The sequence below is a fragment of the Ochotona princeps genome, chromosome 2 (assembly GCF_030435755.1).
Source record: "Ochotona princeps isolate mOchPri1 chromosome 2, mOchPri1.hap1, whole genome shotgun sequence".
Classification (NCBI taxonomy): Eukaryota; Metazoa; Chordata; class Mammalia; order Lagomorpha; family Ochotonidae; genus Ochotona; species Ochotona princeps.
In genome coordinates, this window is record NC_080833.1 from 20,863,081 (window position 1) to 20,878,046 (window position 14,966).

A 14,966-nucleotide genomic window follows, 5' to 3' on the forward strand; every position below is an offset into this window, starting at 1 on the left:
GATGCTGGTCTGTAAAAGAAACTCCGCTGGCCTTGGGTCTGTGAAAGTTTTATCTACCCTAATGCTTGATTCATCCTTGTATGTTCCTTACGATTTGGAGGCTTCTCTGCTTTTACAGTTTTTGGCTTCTGCAATGTCCGAAGAGTTTAGATGTGTGAAACCACCTCACAAAGAGTTCAGTTCTGAAAATGAGTTTTAATGCTGTTGGAGAGTTTTGTTCTCACATGACTTACTCAGCCAAGCCTACTAAGTTTAAGGATGCCACTAGAATGGGTAAATATTGATCAGCATAATTAAAGTTGATGCTTAAAATTTGTGTTTGTCCAAGGGCCCAGTACAACACTTCTAGATATTCTGTCTACAAGCTTTTTTTAAATTCATCACACACAGACCCCGCCCCCAAATTGGGGAGTTCTTTTGTGTTTTCATTGGTTTGAGTATACCTGATTTGCTGGTAAGAAATGGAAAACTCAATAGTGTTTCCACTTTCAGCCTAAACTTTTACACGACTCATTGTTACTCTGTATTACCTGTGTTGGATTTATGTTGCATGTGACATTAAGAGTATGTTTGATCTTTTTTTTTTCTCCCCTATTTCAAATGTTAGCATCTCAGTTGGAAACCTGCATCTCAATTTTCAACTCACATATAGAAAATTTAGTAATGGCTTTGGGAATAGACTGAACAGAATTCGGAGCCACTGACAAGATAACTCAGCTTGGTTCAAGATCTTCGGTTTTTGTTTAACAAAAAAAAGCCATTCTGATCTTTTCCGTAGTACGTGAAACTGGATTAAGAATTTGGTCCAAAGTTTGGTTTAGGGAAGACCCCAAAATGCAGCTAAATTAGTACCAGTGACACTTGGTGACTGTTCTCAAGGCTTTGAACAGCCAAGTTTAGTTACTTTTTTGTTGATGGGAAACAAATCTTACATCAGTGTCATAATTCAAGGAGTTGCATTTCACATTACTCAGTTTTAGCTACATGAAATTGGCCATTTTCCTTCAAAATGTCCAGTAAATTAAAGACTGACAGAATGACAAAAGGAAAAAAGATACAGTTAGGTGTGGAGCAGGCTGCAGCCAGGAACTGCAGCACTGCCCCCAGGTGCAGCAGCCATCTTCCACTGCCTTTGTAGACACACGAGCTAGGAAACTGGGCTGGAAACAGTATCTGGGCTGCAGTGGCAAGCTGGCAGCTTAGCCTGTGTCCAGTGGCACAACACCACCCCGTTTTAAGACGGTGTGACAAAGTGTGGATAATTGCCATATACCATTCACTAGACTTCTTCCAAGTGTTAAGGACTGATAAGCAGTGCTGGCTGGTCTGTAGACTTCAGTCTTGCCTGTTTGTGTGTTTCTGTCAGTATCCAGCCTTAAGATTCCACACTGCATTTATTTGTCTTTAGTCTGTGCCTGGGTCCATCTTTCACGTGTGCTTTAGGTTGCCTGATCCGATAACATCTCACTCTGAAGCCGGTTTCTTGGATTGCCAGAGGCCCTTTGTCCTCTGTCCAGACCAGGACACATGATGCTAGTTAGATTTATGTTTGAATACTTGGCTAAAGTGATATCCACCCGATTGCTCCTCTGGTGATAACTGAGGGGTGCACTTTGGCATCCATGGATTGCTGTTGCCTGCAACAAATATTACTGTGGCACTTGCTTAAATGTTAATTTGTTGTTTCTATTCCTGTTGACTAGGTAGAATTTTAAAGGGAGGCTCTCTCTTTCCTCCTCTTTGTATCAGTATGGGTTCATGTTTTCCAGTGGGGTCGGTATATTCATTTTATTCCTCAAATTGTTCCAGCTTTGGCCTTTAACATTTGAATCCCCCCTCCCCCCACTTTCTCATCCCCTCCCTGGCTTACCAAGGCTGGAGGCAGGGGCTGGGAAAGCTGTTCAGGACTCCTGGGGGGAGGTACTGGAATCCAAATGAGTTACCACTGCCACCTCAGCAAGGATCTGCATTAGCAGGAAGCACGTCAGGGGCCAGAACCGGAAGCTCAACCCAGGCGCTGGGCTAAGCATCCACTCCTGTGTCTTTGTGACAAACTCCCAACATATCCGAGATCCTCTGGAGACTACCACAGGATTTTCCCCGCCTCACTCCCTGGGAACTCTGATGCCTTCTACAGAAGCATATTTAGAGGAACCACTTTTTTTGGGGGGGGGGCGGCTAAAGCAATAAAATTACAGTGGGTTATTAAACGGGTTCATTACCAGTGAGTGAGAGTGGAGATTTAGTGTATGTGAAAATACTTCCCCATTTAATTTTTTTAACTCTCCTTAAATAACTCCAAATAGGAGGGGCTTCATAAAGTTCCTGGAAAATGTGCCGTGAAACCCCCCCCTTGTGGCAGTGGCAGGGTGGGGCTCTGTGTTGATGGGTTTTCACTCTTCTATAGACCTAAGATGCTGAAATCTCTACCCAGAGTATTGGAAATCTTAGGGTTCCACACCTCCCAAGCTTACCTCACGGGTTCAGGGCTTTTTCTAACTGTGAGGTAGTAAAGGGACGTGTCCATCTTTCCATGATGGAGCTAGTACGGGAAGAACTTGAAATACTGTCACTATCTGATAGGAGTGACGTGTGCATTTCATGCTTTACCGACAGAAAGGAAGTATGTAAATTTACATCTGCTTTCTGCTCGGGGAAGCAGTGCCGCTGTGAGGACAGCATGGGAAGGGAGCACGTTCCTTACCCTTGAGAAGCTTTTCTTTAGAATTGCAAGTCAACGACAGCTGCTGTTGGATTGGCCCGGGAGAAGCTGCCACACCGTCCCACACCTACTCCACGGCCCCGGTTCCAGGTCTGCAAGACCGGTTCTGGAGTGGGGTCTGGAGGGGAGGGCTCTCCCTGCCTCTGCAGTCGCCGGGGTCTCCACGCTCCCCGCGACCTCCGCAGCCCTTGGTTTTTCAACCCTTTCCCGCTGGCAGAGCGGCTGTTGGGCCGCGTGGGAGGGTAGGGTCAAGATGGTGTCCGCTGTTGCTTCTGCGCCTGCGCAGGAGCCGCCCCAGCGCCGAATCCCTCACCTCTGGTGAGTGAGCCTCCCGGGGGTCAGGCAGGTGGGGATGGCGCCCACCTGCTGGCGGGTGCGGGGGAGTGTGCGGTGCCTCCGGCCTATTCAGCGATGCTGAAGCAAGAAGCTGGCGACCGGGAGGGAAGTTGCTCGCCCCACCTGTGGCTCGTGGAGGCTCCTCGTGGGCTGCGAAGCCAGGAAGTGACCGGCGCGGGCGGCCCGGGAGGGGACTGCTGGTCGGGCGGTGCTGGAATCTTCTCTCCCACTGGTCATTCAGCATGTGTTCCGTGGTGCAGTTGTTGGGCACCGGGGTGGCGGGTGGAGAGAAGAAAAGAATAAAAGAGACTAAGAAGAAAAGTGGAACGAATATGCTAATCGCATTGATTTGGAGTTGGGAGGGGGTGGAAGAGGAGGGCAGAATACCGCCCTTTCCCAGTAGGATTTGCAGCTTTTCTCCGGCTCCCCGGCAGCCTTATCCCTCCCAGGTTGAGCTGCCACTCAGGTGCCCGGCTTCCTTGCTCTGTGTGCATTTGCTCATTGGAAAGAGGAAATGACGTTTCAAGTCACTTGATTGTGTGATTTTCTTTTAAAACAGGGTTTTTAACTCATTTAAACTAGTAATTCTTTATAATTAAAAAGGGTTCAGACAGGTGATACAGAATTTAAAAAATATTTTTTTAGTTTGCTGTATAAATACAATCAGTGTATACAGTGTGTATGTGCTCCTAAGTGCACATGGACACAATTGTTTTTTTAGAAAATAGAGTGACAGGGTTCTCTCACCTCCGTACTCACCATCTCCTGAGGGGAACCTGGGGAGAGGCACACCCCGAGGGCCGTGTCAGCAGGAGCTCCTGCTCCATCTGGGAGCATCGGAACCCCAGCTGTAACAGGTGTCTGCTTCCTTCCTGGTTTTAGAGGAACGTTACTCCACGTGGAGCCATTGGGACGCTGACACACAGGCCATGTACTGAGTGTCGGATGGAAGGCTAAGCTGGCCAGGACTAGCTAAGGAGAACAGGTGGTGGGTGCCCACAGTCCTGGGCACCGGGGTTGCAGCAGAACACTGAACCTCTCCTGTCTTCAGAGGGACGTGCAGGCAGGTGCAGACACTATGTTTGTCGGGTGGTGGGTGAGTGCTGGGGAGAAAAGTGACACAAGATAGGATGTGAGGCTGAGGGAGGGGCTGTGGCTCATGATCCTGTTGGGTAAGGTGTTGAGAAGAAAGCACCTGGTTTTCTCTCCCTACCTCTTCTCCTTACCTAGTTGGATGTCATAGTCTGTCATGATCCCACTCCCCCACTTTATATTTACCAATGCACCGTGGACGCCTCCTTTTGCTTCATGCATATTCATGGTGAAGCTCCGCCCATTGACACCTTTGCGTTTCATAACATGGATGGAGAGGAGCAGTCTACCTGGCTCTCATTTTGGATTCATGCCTATCGACTTCAGCAGGAAGACCAACATTTCCTTCATGTACTCACAGGATGACCTGTTTCATACCTACTTGCTTTTCTCAAGCCTTAATCTGCCTCTCCCCTCTCTGCTCTCGTCTCCTACTTAATCAAGGAGAACCAAAGCCATCAGAACAAAACAGCAGGTTCCTATTCCGTCTGCTTGCCCCATGTGCTGTCCAACCACCTCCAAGACTAAACCAGCCAGCAACGTCAGCCCCACCAGGGGACTTGTCAGAAATGCAAGTTCGTCCCATCCCAGACCTGCTGGATCAAAGTCAAGGGGTGGTCTCAGGGTGTAGGCCTGCCAGCAAGCCCCGAAGTCACTGAGGGTGAGGCAGGCGGTGGCCTTCGGCCTCAAGAACCACTGGAGACAAGGTGGTGAGGAATGTTGGCTTTATTACGCACAGGTTACAGGTTTTAAAGGGTAAGGAAGGGGAGGGCAGGAGGGAGCCTTGCGGCAGACCCCATGCCCACCAAAGACACTGTAGTTGGCTGTATGACACGTCTATCTCCCTAGATTTTTCCGGTCATGTCAGAGGTCACGTTCCAGGTGTACTTCCCTTGATCTTCTAGCCGTGTTGGAGGTCACACTCCGTGTGTAGGCCTGAAGGCTGTGCCTCAGGCCATGGGGAAGGTTAGGCTTAAGTCAAGCCCTCCAGGCAGCAGGGCAGGGGCCTGGGTGATCGCCCACAGGGTGGCACCCAGGCACTTGTGCTTTCCAAGTCCTCCCTTAGGGTATGAGAACCGTCATCCTTGCCTGCTCCTGGAGCAAACCTCTCTCTGTGTGCGACAAACCTCAGGCTTTGGCCAGCTCTCCCGCATGGTTCCGTCACAGCTTCCTGTCCCACACTGCAGTTTCGGATTTTTCCATCAGTGTATAAATGGGAAGCTCTTTCTTCCATTTCCTCCATAGGTTACTAAACATTCCTCCTCTGCAGCAAAACTCACAGAGAAGGCAGTTACTCGGTGGCAGCCTCTCCCCACCCTGTCTAACCTCTTGCAGTTGTTCCAGGGAGATTGCTCGGTGAAGGTCACTCGTGAACTCCACATGGCTCGGTCTCCGTCTGGTTTGACTTTGAAGCAGCAGGTCTTCTCCTTGGTCTCTAGCACAGCATGCCTGGGTTTTCTCGGACTCAGTCTCCCTGACCCCCTCCTCTGCTCTTTGTCTTCCTCTTATCAATGACGCAGGACTCATTCCTTCACTCTGTTTGTACTGACTAGATTCCAGCTAGTCCTGTAGCTTTAAACACCATGCAGGTCCTGACAATTCCCGAGTATACACAGCCCAGAGCTGTCTCCTGAACTCTGGAATATTCCACTGCCAGCCTCTGCTTAGAATGTCTCAGCAACATCTCAACGTCCTCCGCCACTTCATCGCAGCCTCCCAGTGTCTTAGAAGTCCTGGGAGTGCTGTTTGGTCTCCTCTCTCATGCTCCCTGTGATATTAGAGCTCTTCAAAAAGTTCATGGAAGATGTGTGTTATGAAAAACTGCAGCCTTCATATTCTTGCACCAAAATAAACTTTTAATTCCATTTTTCTCAGACTTTTTAAAATGCATATTCCAAAGTGCTTTAAAAAAAAAAAGTGTGATTTTCATTTTGTTGGAAAGCAGAGAGGGAAGGGGAGACGGATTTAGGTTTTCACCCTAAATGCCTGTAAGATACAGGAGCTAGACCTTAATCAGCATCTCCCACGTGTGTGGCAGGGACTCAGTTACCGAAATCATCACCTTCTCCTCCCAGGCTATGCATTAGCAGGAAGCTGGGATTCAAGTGGAGCTGAGACTTGAACCAGGCACTCTGATAGGTGATGGGGGCATCCCAAGCATTATCTTAACTGCCAAGCCAACAGCCTGCCTCCCCCTGACTTTTTCGAAGGACCCTTCATGCCTTGGGTCAGTCAGTGGGTCATTTTGGATCTTACGGGTTGCCCCGTCCCATCATCTCATGGATCTCCTGGGTGAGGGCAGCAGTCTTTCTCTTCCACATCTTCCTCCAGCATGTCCTCCCACCCAGGACCGCAGGGACGTCCATGAAAATGTACATTGGACAAGGCTTGGCATTTTGGCTCTGTAGGGGAAGCCAACTGCCCATGATGCCGGTATTGTGTATCAGAGTGCTGGTTTGAGCCCCAGCTACTCTGTTTCTGATCTCACTTCCTGTGAGTGTACCTGGGAAAGCAGCAGAAGGTGACCCAAGTGCTTGGATTCCTGCCACGCGTGGGGGAGACCTGGAAGGAGTACCAAACACCTGGCTTCAGGCTCCTCCCTCAAATCCATGAGCTACATCTTTCTTTCTCTCTCTCTCTCTCTCTCTCTCTCTCTCTCTCTCTCTCTCTCTCTCTTTCTCTCTTTTTTTAATTACATTGCATTATGTGACACAGTCTCATATGCACTGGGATTCCCCCCCCTCCCTCCACAAACCCTCCCCCCGTGGTGGATTCCTCCATCTTGCTGCATTACCACAGTTAAAGTTCAGTTGAGATTCTTTCATTGCAAGCATATACCAAGCATAGAGTCCAGCATCTCATTGCCCAGACAAATTCAACGGCTTGTTGGGGAGACCATCTCTGGTCTGAAGGTAGAGCCGGCAGAGCACCATCCCTATCAATTAAAAGCCCCGACAGAACATCAGCAACAATTTACAACGTCATGGAATTAATTGACATAGTATTGAGCAACCAACATGTTAAAAAAAAAATGCAAGTTCTTTACCACATACTGTGACTCCTTCGCCGACACTTCAACTTTGGTTTATACATGACTGGGTTCTATACACCTTAAAATGGCCATAGGCTACCACTCAGCTGTTTCATGTCTATTTTTACTATAGTATTACATTTTACATATACTGTTTTTCATATTGACTCCAAAAGCGCTAGCAGTCAAGACAAAAATAAACAAATGGGACTTCATCAAACTAAGAAGCTTCTGTACAGCAAGGGAAACAATCAACAAAGTAAAAAAGCAACCCACAGAATGGGAGAAGATCTTTGCACACTACATAGGTGATAGAGGGCTAATCTTCAGAATATACAAAGAACTCCAAAACAACCAAAATACCAAAACGAACAAACCATTCAAGAAATGGGCATGGGAAATGGGCAGACATTTCACAAAGGAACAAACCCAAATGGCAAACAAACACATGAAAAGTGCTTAAGTTCCCTGGCAATAAGGGAAATCCAAATTAAGAAATCAATGAGATACCACCTAACATCAATAAGATTGGCCCACATACAAAAAAAAAAAAAAAAAAAAAAACACCAACAACACTTGTTGGCGAGGTTGCAGGGAAAAGGGAACCCTACTCCACTGCTGGTGGGGCTGCAGGTTGGTACAGCCTCTTTGGAAAACAGTATGGAGAACACTCAAAACAACTCAAAATCTGCATACCATATGATCCAGCAATAGCACTCCTAGGAATATATCCAAAACACCTGTTTCATGAGAAACCAACATGCACCCCTATGTTCATAGCTGCACAATCAGTAATTTGCAAAAACATGGAAGCAACCGAAATGCCCATCAGTGGAAGACTGGATAAGAAAGCTGTGGTTCATCTACTCCACGGAATACTACTCAGCTATTAAAAAAAACAAAATGCAGTTCTTTGTGGCCAGATGGGCTCAACTGGAAACCATAATGCTAAGGGAAATGAGCCAGTCGCAAAAGGTTAGATACCACATGTTTGCCTTAATTTAACATGAGCTACATCTTAAAGGGACAATGCACCTCCTAAGGGCGGTGTTTGGTGCAGTAGTTAGGACACTGCCTGAGTCATTTGCATTCCATCTTGGAGTGCTCTGGCTTTGTTCCCAACTCCAGTTCCTTGCTAATGCGCATGTTGGGATGTAACAGATCAAGTCTCCCAAGTGAGAGATTGAATTCCTGGCTCCTGGCTTCATCCTGGTCCTTCTCTGGTTGTTACTGGCTTTTGAGGGTGGTGGTGGTGAATCAGCAGATGGTAGAGCTCTCTCTCCCTGTCTTTCAAAAACAAAACCAAATGCAGTGCACAGAAGAGCATGCTGTGACTCTCAAAGCCTTTAAAGGCCCCCAAAGCTTTAAATCATTTGCCTTCCATCCTGTCTGTTCCCCTCACCGTGGCCTGCTGCTGGAAGAGCTTGCCCGCTCAGTGTCTTTCCCTGGACGCCCCTGTGGAAGCACCTCTCCCAGCCTCACCGCCTCGAGGGGTTCCAGCAGAGGGTGTCCCCTTGCCTCCCGTCTGTACTCACTGTCCGCATCTCCCACTCTGCCTGTGCCTGCAGCTCCAAGGTGCTGCTGCACCTGAGATCTCACCCATCCCAGATTTGCCTCTTTCTATTCTGGGGTGGGGCTGGGGTGGGGGTGGGGAAGTAGGGGAGTCGGGAGAGCCAGCAAAAAGCTCCAGTTTTAAACTGGAAAATAACATTAACTATGGATTTGTAGAGCTTCAAAAGTAATTTCTCCGGTTGGGTGTTTGACCTACTTGTTAAGTCACTGGTTCTGTTGCCTGCATTCCGTGTCAGAGTGCCAGCTCTGTGCCAAGAGGCAGCCTCGTAGGGTTCCTGCTTCCCACGCAGGAGACTGGCATTGGGCTCCCAGCTGCCAGGTTTGACCTTGGCCCTGTCCCAGCTAACACAGGAGTCTAGGGAATTCTCTGTTGTTCCATCTCTGACTCTTTCTCCATATCTTTTTGCCTATCAAATAAATAGTTTTTTAAAATGCGGTCTCCATTCACTCAATGTCAACTCTTAGTTTTGTAGAGGGAAAAAAGCGCTGATGTGGGATTCTAGGCTCTGTGACCTGTGGCTTGGTCCACTTGGGAAATGGAGGAACCTGGGCTAAATGTTCTGTGAAGTTAACTCCCTCCAGCCCGTCAGCCTGGCATGTTAGCTGCACGCACAAAGTAAGCCCAGCACCATCGTGTCCCGCCTTCCTGCCACCCCTCATCTAGGCTGCTGCGACCTCCTGCCGGGGCCATGCATCAGAGATATTACTGAGCTGTCATCTCCCTTTTTGTGCTCCCATCTGCCTTCCATGTACCTGGCCTGTCCTGCCTAGGTGATTTTAAAATTGGTTTTCCAAATCTAAATCTGAGCATGCGTCTTTCCTTCTTGAACCCTCCGGGAATTCCTGGGCTCCCCGGCTTGGCCCACAATGCCCTCACCGCCTGGCTCTTACTCCAGCTGTAGTCAAGTGGAAGCCTTCAGCACACCTGTTCCTGCTCCTTTCCCCCACTTTGTGATTCAGCATCAATGTCATTTCCTGTCTGAGCTTCCTCTCCTGACCACCCTATCTAAAGTCAGATTGCACCTGGCAGTGTATTCAGCACCCTATTTATTTTATTGACCTCATAACATATGACATTGCAGTGTAACATTATTTGAAGCCTTGCCACTTTCATAAAATGGAATACTATGTAATTGCAAAAAAAAGAAAGAAAGAAAGAAAGAAAGAAAGAAAGAAAGAAAGAAAGAAAGAAAGAAAGAAAGAAAGTCAGACAGACAGACAGGAATCAGGGCATGCGTTATGGCATAGTGGGTAAAGCTGTTGCCTACAATGCTGACATCCATTATGGGCACAAGTTTGAGTCCCAGCTGCTCCACTTCTTTTTTTTTTTTTTTTTAAGATTTATTTATTTTTATTGGAAAGGCAGATATACAGAGAGGAGGAGAGACAGAAAAAGATCTTTTGTCCGATGGTTCACTCCCCAAGTGACTGCAACGGCTGCAGCTGAGCCAATCCGAAGCCAGGAGCCAGGAGCTTCTTCCGGGTCTCCCATGCAGGTGCACGGTCTCAAAGCTTTGGGCCATCCTTGACTGTTTTCCCAGGTCACAAGCAGGGCGCTGGATAGGAAGTGGGGCCATTGGGATTGGAACCAGTGCCTAAATGGGATCCCGACGTGTTCAAGGCAAGGACTTTTAGCTGCTATGCTATTGCGCCCGGCCCGGTTGCTAAACTTCTGATCCAGTTGCCTGCTACTGGCCTGGGAAAAAGCAGGAAGATGGCCTAAGTGTCTAGGTTCCTGCCATCTATGTGAGAGGCCCATATGAAGCTCTTGACTCTTGGCTCCAGCCCTGGTGGTTGTGGCCATCTGGGGAGTGAACAAGCAGGTAGATCATCTCTCTCCCTCCTTCTCTGTAACACTTTCAAATATAATCTTTATAAAACAATTGGAATCTCTGTATTGTTACACAATGTTTTCGAAGATGCATTGTGGACAAAAGTCCAGTACTGAATGTATAGAATACCACTGTTTGTGTCGTGGAGGTGGGGGTATGTTTACTTGTATAAGCCTGTGTTATCTCCAGATTAATATGGAGGGAACTGGTAGCACTGTATGCCCCTCTAGGGCACTGCGTGGCCAGGGTAGGAGCAGCAGAGGGCTTTCCACTGCTCACCCTGTTACATTTTGAATCCTAATGTACCACCTATTGAAGATTATAAAACTTTTAACATTGTCTATGTGTTTGGTTGCCTGTCTCCTTAAAGAGGACGCGGATGTCCTCAGTGCATACACAACATCCTTCCTTGTTCACGGTGATGCTCTCAGCATTTAACCCAATGCCTGGCACTTGTGAGTGTTCAGAATGAATCTGAATGAGTGAACACCTCTTCCAGCTCTCATTTGAGCTTCATAATTCCAGGACCTCTAGTATGTAAGAGGTAAATTCCAGGCACTGGAAGCCCATATGGCCACTGGTTCCGGTCCCAGCTCATCCACTTCTGACCCAACTCTTAGCTTATGGCCTAGGAATGCAGCAAAGGATGGCCCGAGGCCTTGGGATCCTGCAGCTGAGTGGGAGAACTGGAAGAAACCCCTGGTTTCAGATTGGCTCAGCTCTAGCCCTTGTGGTCATTTGGAGAATGAACCAGAGGATGGAAGAAACCCCTGGTTTCAGATTGGCTCAGCTCTAGCCCTTGTGGTCATTTGGAGAATGAACCAGAGGATGGAAGATTTCTCTCTGACTTTCCTTCTCTCTGTAACTCTGCCTTTCAAATAAAATTAAAATAAATCTTTTTAAAAAATGAGCCCCTGTCCAATAGCTGGGATCCCATATGGGTACCGGCCTGGTTGCTTCCTGCTTATATCCTGAAAAAGCAGTAGAGGATGGCCCAAGACCCAGGAGCCCTGCACCTGCGTGGGAGGCCTGCAGGAAGCTCCTGGCTTTGGATTGGCTTAGCTCCGGCCATTGTGGCCACTTGGGGAGTGAACCAGCAGACAAGATCTTTCTCTTTGTCTTTCCTCTTTTCCTTTCCAATGAAAATAAATAATTTTTAAAAAGATTTATTCATTTTATTACAGCCAGATATACACAGAGGAAGAGAGACAGGGGAAAATCTTCCATCTGATGATTCACTTCCCAAGTGAGCCGCAACGGGCCGATGCGCGCCAATCTGAAGCCGGGAACCGGGAACCTCTTCCGGGTCTCCTAAGTGGATGCAGTGTCCCAATGCATTGGGCTGTCCTCAACTGCTTTCGCAGGCCACAAGCAGGGAGCTGGATGGGAAGTGGAGCTGCCGGGATTAGAACCGGCGCCCATATGGGATCCTGGGGCTTTCAAGGCGAGGACTTTAGCCGCTAGGCCACGCCGCCGGGCCCTAAATAAAAATTTTTTTTAAAAAATGAATTCCAGGACCCAGCCATTCAGAGGAGTGGAGAAGCACACTGCGTTGTTGAGGGTGTACTCTTGCTGTGTTTTCAGAATTATGGGAGGTGTGTTGAGGGAAGAGGCAGAGGGAAGGGTCTGGCCTCAGATGGGCGTCTGCAGTGAACGCACAGGTAACCCAACCAGGGCCATGGCCTGCTGAGACCACTGCCGTGGGGAGAGGCAGCTTCAGAAACACACAAGTGGCCCCTTTTGCTGAGGCATCATACCCCTTAAGACCATAGCTCTTCTCGCATTCCAGGTTCAAGGGTGTCCTTTGCGTTTTGTCCTGAACTCTTTGAAGCCGCAGTCTGGTTTGTCATGTTCACTTGTAGCCTGGCCTGGACAGAGAGAAGCTGCAGGTGCATGAGAATACAAACGGTAAGGCCTGGACGGGGGACTGTAATACTCCATGTAGCCATGAGAGGGCGCTAGAAGAGCACTGATGGAGATGGCCTCTTGGGAGAAGAGCCCCATTTTAACCAAGGAAGGAAACAGTGTTTAGGTGACTTCCGACAGTATTTTTAAAAATGTGATTCTTTTTCCTTGTAGTTCATGATGCTTTTTATTTTATTTTATTTGAAATCCAGAGGTATAGAGATTGGGGAGACAGAAAGATGTTCCATTCACTGGTTTACTCCCCAAATGGCTGCAGCAGCCAGTGTGGAGCCTATCCAAAGCCAGGAGCTTTTTTGGGTCTCCCATGTCAATTCACAAGCCCAAGGACGTGGATCACCCCCCACTGCTTTCCCAGGCCACAAACAGGGAGCTGGATGGGAAGTGGAGCAGCCAGGACTCCAATTGGTTCCCATATGGGATGCTGGCGCTGCAGGTGAAGGCTTAGCCTACTATGCCATAGTGCTGAACTTAGTTTTTTGACAAATTTATGAAGGGATTTTAAGAAGAAGCACAGCTTTGCAGTGGGGATGGCGGTTCCAGACAGAAATGAGCACTAGCAAGGAAGGAAATATTTTGGGGTCCTACAACAGGAGACTAGGCGAGAAGCACTGAGCTTGCGGCAAGTGGGACAAGCTTGTAGGGAAGGTGACATTTGAAGTGGAACTGAAAATAAGGAGGGTTTAACCGCCAGAAGACATCCTAGGTGAAAGGCACGGGCTCATGGGAAACTGGAAGAACAATGAACTGCAAAGCTGGCTGGGTGGGAGGCGAAAGGGTAAAGAAAATAGTCCATCCCTTGAGAGTTTGTATTCTGAAAATTTTATTTATTTGAAGGAGAGAGGAAGGTCCCGTTCCTTGGTTCATTCTCCTGAATGCCTGGGCCGGGTCAGTGCCAGAAGGAGCCTGGAACCCAGGCTGGATCTCCCTAAGGGCGGCAGGGACCCAACTCCCTGATCTGTCACCCACTGTCTCCCAGGGGACCCATAAGCAGGAAGGCAGCTCAGGAGCAGAGCTGGACCCTGACCCTGGGCACTCCCTCAGGGGATGCAGGCACCTCCAGGGCAGTCCACTGCTGTGCCAAATGCCCACCCTAGGGAGTTTGTTTTGTGAAAGAGCAGAAGTTGTATTAAAACATTTTTTAATTTACATTTTTAATTTAATGTTTAATTTTGTTTAGATAGTTGAGAGGGAAGCAGGCTCTCTCAGTTAGCGGAGGGAGGGTTGAGGTATGGAGGAACGTGGCGAGACAAATGTTTCAGTTCTTTTTTCTCCTGTGTCTGCTGCAAGGGAAAAGAAGGGGGGCACTCCTTGCGGTCAAACTACATTAGCGTCCTGCGATGGGGGACAACCATTTGATGACGCCTTAGAGACCCCAACATAGGGAAGAGTGTTCTGAGAGTTTTACTTGAATGTTTTTGATAGTTCTGAAACATTGTTGGCTTCATTGCACCAGGGTTGAGAAAATCTGTCCAAGGTCTGTTGGCTGACCAGGTCCACCTTAGTGCATCCCCAGGAGAGTGGTCCAACCTGTTCTGCTTTCCATCCTTTGACAAGGCAGTCAACGTCCTCTGCTGGCCTAGATGAGCTGGCTGTCATGTCCCCTGTGTGTATTTGGACATGCTGACCACTGCACAGACATCAGCAACTGAGAAGGCCCAGTCCTGATACATGCACTCCAAGGTTGGACCACATCCCACTCAGCTCTCCTGCATACCCATAGGTGCTGCGGCTTAGCTCAACCCAACTTACCCCCAAGCCAGCCCACATATGCCAATGGGTAGTGCCACCTTGCCCAGCTTGGCCCACCCCAGCTTGGCTCTTCTGCTCATCAGTGGGAGCTACAGCCTAGTAGAGGTGTGCCCACAGTTCCCCTACCAGAGCCATTCCCAGCCCTGGATCTGGTGCTTGCAGGAGATACTGTGGTCCAGCCCAACATGCTTTGCACCCAGTCCTGGTACTTGCCAGCAGGTGCTGTGGCCTAGCCTGGTGGGCATGCACTCATTCTGGCTTTCTCATGTACCAGTACCCTCTCTCGGCTCTGAATCTCACGCGTGCTGGTGGGTCCCACAGCCCTGCTTGGCATGGTCTGCTCTCAGTTCTGGCCTTTACATGCGCTGGTGAGGCTGCGGTATGGCCCAGCCAGGTCTCCTCCCAGCCCAGGGTCCAGTGAGTGTTACAGCATTCCCGGGCCCAGCCTGGCTTGGCCTGTCACAACCCACATCTGTCATGTGCAAACTAGCAGGCGTGCAGTCTCACAGAGGCAAGTCCACACGTCCCCTACAGAATCTGCCCCCATATCCGGTTCTCTTACAGATGCTAGGGCCCAGCCTGATGTGGCCCAACCTTGCCCTGATACTCTGGGTAGGTACTGAGGCCTGGCCCAGCCAGGCATGCCTGTAAGCCTCAGCTTTTGTGCGCACTGGCAGGCAGCAAATGATGCTGCTTAGTCCAGACC